Source organism: Arachis stenosperma, chromosome 6, assembly GCF_014773155.1.
Source record: "Arachis stenosperma cultivar V10309 chromosome 6, arast.V10309.gnm1.PFL2, whole genome shotgun sequence".
Taxonomy (NCBI): domain Eukaryota; kingdom Viridiplantae; phylum Streptophyta; class Magnoliopsida; order Fabales; family Fabaceae; genus Arachis; species Arachis stenosperma.
In genome coordinates this window covers 25,758,567-25,770,666 of record NC_080382.1, presented here as the reverse complement: position 1 = coordinate 25,770,666, position 12,100 = coordinate 25,758,567, and the positions used below count along the sequence as shown (strand labels likewise).

General features: G+C 36.4%; 1 non-coding gene across 1 annotated transcript; it reads left to right on the top strand.

Moving 5' to 3' along the window:
- Positions 1-3,967: 3,967 nt before the first annotated feature.
- LOC130937695 (small nucleolar RNA R71) lies at positions 3,968-4,075 on the top strand. The gene has a single exon (XR_009068900.1). It is a non-coding gene; the product is annotated as a small nucleolar RNA R71 (small nucleolar RNA).
- The last annotated feature ends 8,025 nt before the right edge of the window (positions 4,076-12,100 follow it).

Genomic DNA, 12,100 nt, shown 5'->3' with positions numbered 1-12,100 from the left:
TAAAGATAAAGATAGAGATACTTATGTATATCATTGGTGAGAGCTTCAGATAAGCGTATGAAGATGCCTTCCCTTCCGTCTCTCTGCTTTCCTACTGTCTTCATCCAATCCTTCTTACTCCTTTCCATGGCAAGCTCATGTAGGGTTTCACCGTTGTCAGTGGCTACCTCCCATCCTCTCAGTGAAAACGTTGCCTATGCTCTGTCACAGCATGGATAATCATCTGTCGGTTCTCGGTCAGGCCGGAATAGAGTCCATTGATTCTTTTGCGTCTGTCACTAACGCCCGCCTGCTAGGAGTTTGAAGCACGTCACAGTCATTCAATCATTGAATCCTACTCAGAATACCACAGACAAGGTTAGACCTTCTGGATTCTCTTGAATGCCGCCATCAGTTCTCGCCTATACCACGAAGATTCCGGTTAAAGAATCCAAGAGATAAACACTAGAGCCTTGTTGCTTGTAGAACAGAAGTGGTTGTCAGTCACTTTGTTCATAAGTGAGAATGATGATGAGTGTCACGGATCATCACATTCATCAAGTTGAAGAACAAGTGATATCTTGGACAAAGAACAAGCGGAATTGAATAGAAGAACAATAGTAATTGCATTAATACTCGAGGTACAGCAGAGCTCCACACCTTAATCTATGGTGTGTAGAAACTCCACCGTTGAAAATACATAAGAACAAGGTCTAGGCATGGCCGAATGGCCAGCCTCCTAAATGATCTAAGATAGCATGAAACTCAAAGATAGCTACCAAGATTCCTAGATGAAAATACAATAGTAAAAGGTCCTACTTATAGAAAACTAGTAGCCTAGGGTGTACAGAGATGAGTAAATGACATAAAAATCCACTTCCGGGCCCACTTGGTGTGTGCTTGGGCTGAGCAATGAAGCATTTTCGTGTAGAGACTCTTCTTGGAGTTAAACGCCAGCTTTTATGCCAGTTTGGGCGTTTAACTCCCATTTTGGTGCCAGTTCCGGCGTTTAACGCTGGAATTCCTGAGGGTGACTTTGAATGCCGGTTTGGGCCATCAAATCTTGGGCAAAGTATGAACTATCATATATTGCTGGAAAGCCCAGGATGTCTACTTTCCAACGCCGTTGAGAGCGCGCCAATGGGGCTTCTGTAGCTCCAGAAAATCCACTTCGAGTGCAGGGAGGTCAGAATCCAACAACATCTGCAGTCCTTTTCAGTCTCTGAATCAGATTTTTGCTCAGATCCCTCAATTTCAGCCAGAAAATACCTGAAATCACAGAAAAACACACAAACTCATAGTAAAGTCCAGAAAAGTGAATTTTAACTAAAAACTAATAAAAATATAATAAAAACTAACTCAAAGATACTAAAAACACACTAAAAACAATGCCAAAAAGCGTACAAATTATCCGCTCATCAATAGGCATGTGGTGGTGGTTGTTGATAATCAAAAGAGCGCTCACCATAGCCATTGCCTTGATATGCATCATAGAATGGTTGTTGATAGTCCATTGGTGGTGGTTGTTGCCATGAGGGTTGATTAAATCCTTGTGACTCCTCCCATCTTTGATTCATCCAACCTTGATGCCTGTTCTCATTATAGTTTCCATTCGTAACAACAACATTGGAATCAAACTTGAAGCCAGAGGGGTGAGAATTCATAGTAGTAGGAAAGAATAAAAACAAAAACTAACAACAAGAAAATATTTTGAAAAAGATATGATTTTTTTTTTGAAAAAAAATATTTACAATAACCAATAATAAGGCACACGTTTGCAATTCCCCGACAACGGCGCCATTTTGACGATCGAATTTTCTGCTAGTAAAGAATTTTATAAAAATAGTCGCGTTGTAAGTATAGCTTCTAAACCAACAGAAAATCCTTTCGTGCAAATGTTTGGTTGTCACAAGTAACAAACCCAATAAAATTTATAAACCGAAGTATTCAAACCTCGGGTCGTCTTCTCAAGGAGTTGCAGGGAAGTATGAATTATTATTAGTTATGCAAAACAGTGTTTTTGGGTTTTGAAAAGGTTTTGAACAAGAGAAATAAATTGCAGGAATTAATAAATTAATAACTAATAAAACTCTTGGCAAGGTATGAAAACTGGAAGTCCTATCCTAGTTATCCTTATCAATGGTGATGAGAATTATACTTTTGCTCCCACTAAGTCAACCTCTAACTATGAAGGTCAGTTAAGTGGACAAATTAAATTATTACCTAAAGTCCTAGTCGACTCCTTAAGGAAAGACTAGAGTTATAGGAATTTAAATTAATCAGCAACAATAATAATTATCAATCACGATGAGTTTGATAACTCAAGAGTTACCAATTAATCAACCAAAGCCAAAAGGGAAAAATCTAAATTATTTATATAATAAATAAAGGAAAGCAATCATAAGTCTAAAATACCTTAATGTGTATTAATTAAGAAAATCATAACATGAATGGTCCATAAGCCAATTGGGCAGCATAAATCAAATACACATAAAAGCATTAGAGTAAATAAAAGTAGAAGAGAAACATAAATTATTGAACCTGGTATGAAGAAACAATCCTAATGACTAAAAGAAATCCTAAATCTAAAATCTAAGAGAGAGGAGAGAACCTCTCTCTCTAAAAACTACATCTAAATTGTGAAAAGTGTGTATTATGAATGTATGATGATAAATTAATAGATTTCCCCACTTTATAGCCTCTAATCTGTGTTTTTTGGGCCGAGAACTGGGTCAAAAATAGCCCAGAAATTACTGATTATGAAATCTGGTTCGTACAGGTCGCGGCAAAGTGACGCAGAGGCATCATCCACGCGTTTGCGTGGATTGAGATTTTGCAAATGCGATGCGGGCGCGTCATCCACGCGTTCGCGTCATCTAACTTCGGAGCAGCTATGACAAATTATATATCGTTGCAAAGCCCCGAATGTTATCTTTCCAACGCAACTAGATTCATCTCATTTGGACATGTGTAGCTCAAGTTATGACCGTTTGAGTGCGAAGAGGTCAGGCTGTACAGCTTAGTAGTTTCTTCAACTTCTTGTATTCCTTCCACTTTTGCATGCTTGCTTTCCATCCTCTGAGCCATTCATGCCCTGTAATCCCTGAAATCACTTAACACACATATCACGGCATCTAATGATAATAAGAGAGGATTAATATTAGAAAATATAAGGCCAAAGAAGCATGTTTTCAATCATAGCACAAAATCAGGAAGGAGAATATAAATCCATGCATCTAGTATGAATAAGTGTATAAAAGATTGATAAAATCTACTCAATTAAGCACAAGATAAACCATAAAATAGTGGTTTATCACTGGCCTACTTGTGCCTCCAAATTTCTAATGGAGGACCTTATTTCATTCATGAAACTTAGAGTGGCCTTAGATAGATCAGAGACTATGTTTGCTAAGCTAGAGGGGCTCTGCTTAAAATTCTCTATCTGTTGCTGAGAGGATGATGGAAAAGGCTTGCTATTACTAAACCTGTTTCTTCCACCATTATTATTGTTAAAGCCTTGTTGAGGCTTTTGTTGATCCTTCCATGAGAAATTTGGATGATTTCTCCATGAGGGATTATAGGTGTTTTCATTGGCTTCACCCATGAAATTCACCTCTGCCATTCCAGGGTTCTCAGGATCATAAGCTTCTTCTTCAAAAGATGCTTCTTTAGTACTGTTGGATGCATTTTGCAAACCATTTAGACTCTAAGAAATCATATTGACTTGCTAAGTCAACATTTTGTTCTGAGCCAATATGGCATTCAGAGCATCAATTTCAAGAACTCCCTTCCTCTGAGGCATCCCATTACTCACAGGATTCCTTTCAGAGGTGTACATGAACTGGTTATTTGCAACCATTTCAATGAGTTCCTGAGCTTCTGCAGGCATTTTCTTCAGGTGAATAGATCCACCTGCAGAATGGTCCAATGAGATCTTAGACAATTCAGACAGACCATCATAGAATATATTCAGGATGGTCTATTCTAAAAGCATATCAGAAGGACACTTTTTGGTCAGTTGCTTGTATCTTTCCCAAGCTTCATAGAGGGATTCACCTTCTTTCTGCCTGAAGGTTTGAACATCCACTCTAAGCTTGCTCAGCTTTTGAGGAGGAAAAAATTTAGGTAAGAAAGACGTGACCAACTTATCCCAAGAGTTCAGGCTATCTCTAGGTTGAGAGTTCAACCATATTCTTGCTCTGTCTCTTACAGCAAAAGGGAAAAGCATAAGTTTATAGACCTCGGGATCAACTCCATTGGTCTTAACAGTATCATAGATCTGCAAGAATTCAGTTAAGAACTGAAAAGGATCTTCTGATGAAAGTCCATGAAACTTGCAATTCTATTGCATTAGAGAAACTAATTGAGGCTTTAGCTCAAAGTTGTTTGCTCCAATGGTAGGGATTGAGATGCTTCTTCCATGGAAGTTGGAGTTTGGTGCAGTAAATTCACCAAGCATCTTCCTTGCATTGTTGTTGGGCTCGACCATTACTTCTTTTTCGAGATTCTTTGTAAGGTTTTCTCTGGATTGTTGTGCTTTAGCTTCTCTTAGCTTCTTCTTCAGAGTCCTTTCAAGTTCAGGATATGCTTCAACAAGAATGTCCTTGTCCTTGCTACTGCTCATATGAAAAAGAAGAGGACAGAAAAGAAGAGGAATCCTCTATGTCATAATATAGAGATTCCTTTATGTGAGTAGAAGAAGAAAAGAATAGAAGAATGATGTAGAGAGAAGAGATGAAGAATTCGAACACAGAGAGGAAGAGAGGGTTCAAATTATAAGAAGAAGAGAAGAGTGTTAGTGATTAAATAAATAAATAGAAAGAGATGAGAGAGAGAGAGAGTTTTCGAAAATAATTAAAAAGAAAAGGAAAATATTTTTGTTTTTATTTTAAAATTTTGTTAGAGTTCGAAAATTAAGAAAAGGAATAAAATTAAAAGTTAAAATAATTAGTTAAATAAAAAGATTTTTGAAAAAGAGGAAGGTGATTTTCGAAAATTAGAGAGAGAAAAGTAGTTAGGTGGTTTTGAAAAAGATAAGAAATAGTAAAACAAACAAAAAGTCAATTAGTTAATTGAAAAAGATTTGAAAATCAATTTTGAAAAGATAAGAAGTTAGAAAAGATTTTGAAATTAAAGTTTGAAAAAGGATATGATTTGAAAAAGATATGATTAAAAAGATATGATTGAAATTTATTTTGAAAAAGATTTGAAAACGAAATTTTAAAAAGATTTGATTTTGAAAATTGAAGTTGATGACTTAACTAACAAGAAACTAAAAGATATGATTCTAGAATTTAAAGATTGAACATTTCTTAACAAGAAAGTAACAAACTTGAAATTTTTGAATCAAAACATTAATTGTTAGTAATAATTTTGAAAATTATGAAATAAAGATAAGAAAAAGATTTTGAAACTCAATTTTTTTTAAAATTTTTTCGAAAAACATGAAATAAAAATGAAAAAAATTTGATTTTTGAAAAAATTTTGAAAAGATAGGATTTTTAAATTGAAAATTTGACTTGACTCATAAGAAAAAACTAAATTTAAAAAAAAAATTTTGACCGAGTCAACCCAAAATTTTAAAATTTATGAGAGAAATAAGGGAGAAATATTTTTTTTATTTTTTTGAATTTTTAATGAGGAGAGAGAAAAACACAAAAATGACTCAAAATATGAAAATTTTGGATCAAAACCAAAGATGCATGCAAGAACACTTTGAATGTCAAAATGAACACCAAGAACACTTTGAAGATCATGATGAACATCAAAAACTTATTTTTGAAAAATTTTCAAGAAAAGAAAAACATGCAAGACACCAAACTTAGAAATTTTTAATGCTTAGACACTAACAAACTAAAAATGCATATGAGAAACAAGAAAAGACACAAAACAAGAAAATATAAAGATCAAACAAGGAGACTCATTAAGAACAACTTGAAGATCATGAAGAATGCAATGCATGAATTTTCGAAATTTTTTTTAGAAAATTAAAAAAATGAAATTGACACCAAACTTAAAAATTGATACTAAACTAAACAAGAAACAAAATATTTTTGATTTTATGATTTTATAATTTTTTTTTTGGATTTTTCAAAAATTATTTTAGAAAAACGAAAAAGAAGAAAAAATTTTGGAAAGATTTTTGAAAACTTTTTGAAAATTAAATAAAGGTTGAAACAAGAAGAAAATTACCTAATCTAAGAAACAAGATGAACCGTCAGTTGTCCAAACTCAAACAATCCCCGGCAACGGTGCCAAAAACTTGGTGCACGAAATTGTGATCTCAATGGCGCCAACAACTTGGTGTGCACAATTATAATCTCAACTCTTTTTTCACAACTTCGCACAACTAACTAGCAAGTGCACTGGGTCGTCCAAGTAATAAACCTTACATGAGTAAGGGTTGATCCCACGGAGATTGTCGGCTTGAAGCAAGCTATGGTCATCTTGTGAATCTCAGTCAGGCGGATTCAAATGGTTATAGAGTTTTGAGAATTAAAAGATAAATAAACATAAAATAAAGACAGAGATACTTATGTAATTCATTGGTGGGAATTTCAGATAAGCGTATGGAGATGCGTTATTCCTTCTGGATCTCTACTTTCCTACTGTCTTCGTTCAATCATTCATACTACTTTCCATGGCAAGCTGTATGTTGGGAATCACCGTTGTCAATAGCTACCTCCCGTCCTCTCAGTGAAAATGATCCTCTACGGTTTCTGTATGGCTAATCAACTGTCGGATTTCTTGTCTCGGTTGAAAAATACCAGGCACAGCTACCGCATGGCTAATCAGTTGTTGGTTCTCGATCGTGTTGGAATAAGATCCAATTATCATTTTGCGTCTATCACTACGCCCCACAGTCGCGAGTTTGAAGCTCGTCACAGTCATCCCTTCCCAGATCCTACTCGGAATACCACAGACAAGGTTTAGACTTTCCGGATCTCAGGAATGCTGCCAATTGATTCTAGCCTATACCACGAAGGTTCTAATCTCGGATTCAGATGCCCCGTTGTCAGGGGGGAGTCGATGTGAATCGTTGAGTAGAAACCCAAGAGATATACACTCAAGCGATTGCAGATAGTACGGAAGTGGTTGTCAGGCACGCGTTCATGAGTGAGAATGGTGATGAGTGTCACGGATCATCACTTTCATCAGGTTGAAATGCGAGTGAATATCTTAGAATAAGAATAAGCTTGAATTGAATAGAAGAACAATAGTACTTTGCATTAATACTCGAGGAACAGCAGAGCTCCACACCTTAATCTATGGGGTGTAGAAACTCCACCGTTGAAAATACATAAGTGATGAAGGTCCAGGCATGGCCGAATGGCCAGCCTCCATAAAAGTCTAAGATAGCATAAAACTGATCAAAGATCTCTAATACAATAGTAAAAGGTCCTATTTATACTAGACTAGTTACTAGGGTTTACAGAAATAAGTAAATGATGCAGAAATTCACTTCCAGACCCACTTTGTGTGTGCTTGGGCTGAGCATTGAAGCTTTCATGTGTAGAGACTTTTCTTGGAGTTAAACGCCAGCTTTTATGCCTGTTTCTGGCGTTTAACTCTAGAATAGGGCAGAAAGTTGGCGTTTAAACGCCAGTTTGCATCGTCAAAACTCGGGAAAAGTATAGACTATTATATATTGCTGGAAAACCCAGGATGTCTACTTTCCAACGCAATTGAAAGCGCACCAATTGAGGTCCTGTAGCTCCAGAAAATCCATTTTGAGTGCAGGGAGGTCAGAATCCAATAGCATCTGCAGACCTTTTTCAGCCTCTGAATAAGATTTTTGCTCAGGTCCCTCAATTTCAGCCAGAAAATACCTGAAATCACAGAAAAACGTAAAAACTCATAGTAAAGTCCAGAAATGTAAATTTTGCTTAAAAACTAATAAAAATACACTAAAAAGTGGCTAGATCCTACTAAAAACTATCTAAAAACAATGCCAAAAAGCGTATAAATTATTCGCTCATCAGTCACATCTTGCGATGTAGTGTTAATAGAGTATCGAGTCTCAACCTGGAGCAAGTGGTGGCAAGCCACTGCGTCTACCCAGGAAAACTCGTATCTCAGATAAATAGAAGTGCATAAGCCATAATCATTCAATATCAATCAATCATTATCAATACAACCTTCATTCATAATAATCTTGACATTTCGCACTTCCTCAATCAATCAACATTAGTTTCATAATCATTCATACCATATTCAACTCTATTTAAAATTCTCAATTCAAGTATGCTCTTCACAACCTTTCTCTATCGGTCCACTCTACTCCCTATGCCTAGAAACTAAGGATTAGGTCTTAGAAGGTAGTTATAGAGATTTGGAAAGTTAGAGGATAGGCTAAAAACTCAAAAATAGACTTTTTTGAAAAATAGGGATCATGCGTACGCATGGGTGTTAAAATACCAAAGTCGCATACGCGAGCACCATCTGTGTATGCGAGCTCATGAAACAGAAGGGGGTTCCCGCGTATGCAGCCCCTTAGTCATGTACATGTGAATATGAATACAGCATCTTCGCATACACATGCTCGATCCTGTGTACGCATGAGTGAAAATTCATCATATTCGTGTACGCAGACTATGCCTACGTACGCGGGACGTCTAGGCAAAACCCAGGGTCTGCGTCGTATGCATGTTCGCGTACGCAAGCCCAACCAAGGTTCCAAAAAGCTATTAATTCTGCAAAAATTTAGATTTTGACACCAAATTGTAGACGTGCATAGCTTTTTTGTTAAAAATTATTTTTAGTCTGCTCTTCGAACATTATAAATCTCACTGACCCAATTTTTATTTAAAATAAGTTGGACAAAATTTGAGGGTCTGAAAGCCAAGTTATGACTTGTCGAAATTAGTCAAAAAATCAGTTTTTACCAAAGAGTTCAAAACCTCATTCCTTCCAAAACCTCAATCCAACCACTTGATACATTAAACTCATTCCAACCACTTGATACATTAAACTCATTCAACACAATATCACTTACAATTTCACCAATATCATTCATATACACACCAATCATCGCGAACATCACCTACATGAATATATATACATTAAGTTCATTACTCCAGCTATTCAAACCATTCATAATAACCAACAATAATCACTAATCCTCAACAATTCATATAATTCAACTTATCCTACAGTCAATGGTGCACGAAATTGTGATTCATTCTTTTCTAACTCGAAACAATGGTGCACGAAATTGTGATTCATTCTTTTCTAACTCGAAACAATCCCCGATAATGGCTCCAAAAACTTGATGCTCAATATCACGGTGTCTAAAATTCAATTCACAACTCCGCACAACTAACCAGCAAGTGCACTGGGTCGTCCAAGTAATACCTTACGTGAGTAAGGGTCGATCCCACGGAGATTGTTGGTATGAAGCAGCTATGGTCACCTTGTAAATTTCAGTCAGGCGGATTCAAATGTATTTGGATTAGTATTTAAAAGATAAATAAAAAAGGATAGAAATACTTATGTAAATTAATGAAGGGGATTTCAGATAAGCGTATGGAGATACTGTGCCCTTTCTTTTTCTACTTTTCAACTTCTTCCTTTAATCCTTCTTACTCCTTTCCATGGCAAGCTGTATGTAGGGCATCACCGTTGTCAATGGCAACATCCCATCCTCTCAGTGAAAAAGGTCCAAATGCTCTGTCACAGCACGGCTAATCATCTATCGGTTCTCAATCAGGTTGGAATAGAATCCCTTGATTCTTTTGCTTCTGTCACTAACGCCCAGCATTCAGGAGTTTGAAGCTCGTCACAGTCATTCAATCCCAGAATCCTACTCGGAATACCACAGACAAGGTTTAGACTTTCCGGATTCTCATGAATGCCGCCATCAATTCTAGCTTATACCACGAAGATTCTGATTAATGAATCCAAGAGATATGCGCCCAATCTAAGGTAGAATGGAAGTGGTTGTCAGTCACACGCGTTCATAGGTGAGAATGATGATGAGTGTAACAGATCATCACATTCATCAAGTTGAAGTGCAACGAATATCTTAGAACAGGAATAAATGAAGTTTATAGGAAAAGAGTAGTAATTGTATTAAAACTTGAGGTACAGCAGAGCTCCACACCCTTAATCTATGGTGTGTAGAAACTCCACCGTTGAAAATACATAAGTGAGAGGTTCAGGCATGGCCGAATGGCCAGCCCCCTAAAATGTGATCAATAGCCTCTTAAGATGAAGAATAAAACAAAACTGAGACCAAAGATGTATAATACAATTGTAACTTATCCTATTTATACTAGACTAGCTACTAGGGTTTACATGAGTAAGTAATTGATGCATAAATCCACTTTCGGGGCCCACTTGGTGTATGTTTGGGCTGAGCTTGATCTATCCACGAGCTGAGGCTTCTCTTGGAGTTGAACGCCGAGTTATAGCGTGTTTCTGGCGTTCAACTCTGGGTTATGACGTGTTTCTGGCGTTTGACTCCAGACAACAGCATGTACTTGGCGTTGAGCGCCACTTTACGTCGTCAATTCCCGAATAAAGTATGGACTATTATATATTGCTGGAAAGCTCTGGATGTCTACTTTCCAACGCCGTTGAGAGCGCGCCATTTGGAGTTCTGTAACTCCAGAAAATCTATTTCGAGTGCAGGGAGGTCAGATTCCAAGAGCATCAGCAGTCCTTTTGTCAGCCTTTTTCAGAGTTTTGCTCAAGTCCCTCAATTTCAGCCAGAAATTACCTGAAATTACAGAAAAACACACAAACTCATAGTAAAGTCCAGAAATGTGAATTTAACATAAAAACTAATGAAAACATCCCTAAAAGTAGCTTGAACTTACTAAAAACTACCTAAAAACAATGCCAAAAAGCGTATAAATTATCCGCTCATCACAACACCAAACTTAAATTGTTGCTTGTCCCCAAGCAACTAAAAATCAAATAGAATAAAAAGAAGAGAATATACTATAAATTCAGAATATCAATGAATATTAGTTCTAATTAGATGAGCGGGACTTGTAGCTTTTTGCTTCTGAACAGTTCTGGCATCTCACTTTTTCATTTGAAGTTTAGAATGATTGGCTTCTTTAGGAGCTTAAAATTTCGGATAGTGTTATTGATTTTCCTAGTTAAACATGTTGATTCTTGAACACAGCTACTTATGAGTCTTGGCCGTGGCCCTAAGCACTTTGTTTTCCAGTATTACCACCGGATACATAAATGCCACAGACACATAACTGGGTGAACCTTTTCAGATTATGACTCAGCTTTGCTAGAGTCCCCAGTTAGTGGTGTCCAGAGCTCTTAAGCACACTCTTTTGCTTTGGATCACGACTTTAACCACTCAGTCTCAAGCTTTTCACTTGGACCTGCATGACACAAGCACATGGTTAGGGACAGCTTGGTTTAGTCGCTTTAGGCCTGGATTTTATTTCCTTGGGCCCTCCTATCCATTGATGCTCAAAGCCTTGGATCCTTTTTACCCTTGCTTTTTGGTTTTAATGGCTATTGGCTTTTTCTGCTTGCTTTTTCTTTTTCTTTCTATTATTATTTTTTTTAGAAAGCTTTCTTTTTCACTGCTTTTTCTTGCTTCAAGAATCAATTTCATGATTTTTCATATCATCAATAACATTTCTCTTTGTTCATCATTCTTTCAAGAGCCAACAATTTTAACATTCATAAACAACAAGATAAAAAATATGCACTGTTCAAGCATTCATTCAGAAAACAAAAAGTATTGTCACCACATCAATATAATTAAACTAAATTCAAGGATAAATTCGAAACTCATGTACTTCTTGTTCTTTTGTATTAAAAACATTTTTCATTTAAGAGGGATGAAGGATTAATGGAATTATTCATAACTTTAAGACATAGTTACTAAACACTAAATGATCATGAAGTAGAGACACAAAACATAAATAAACATAACATAGAAACCGAAAAACAGAAAGAAATAAGAACAAGGAATGAATCCACCTTAGTGGCATCTTCTTCTTGAAGGACCAACAATGTCCTTAAGCTCTTCTATGTCCCTTCCTTGCCTTTGTTGCTCCTCCCTCATTGCTCTTTGATCTTCTCTTATTTCATGGAGAATGATGGAGTGCTCATGATGTTCCACCCTTAATTGTTCCACATTGTG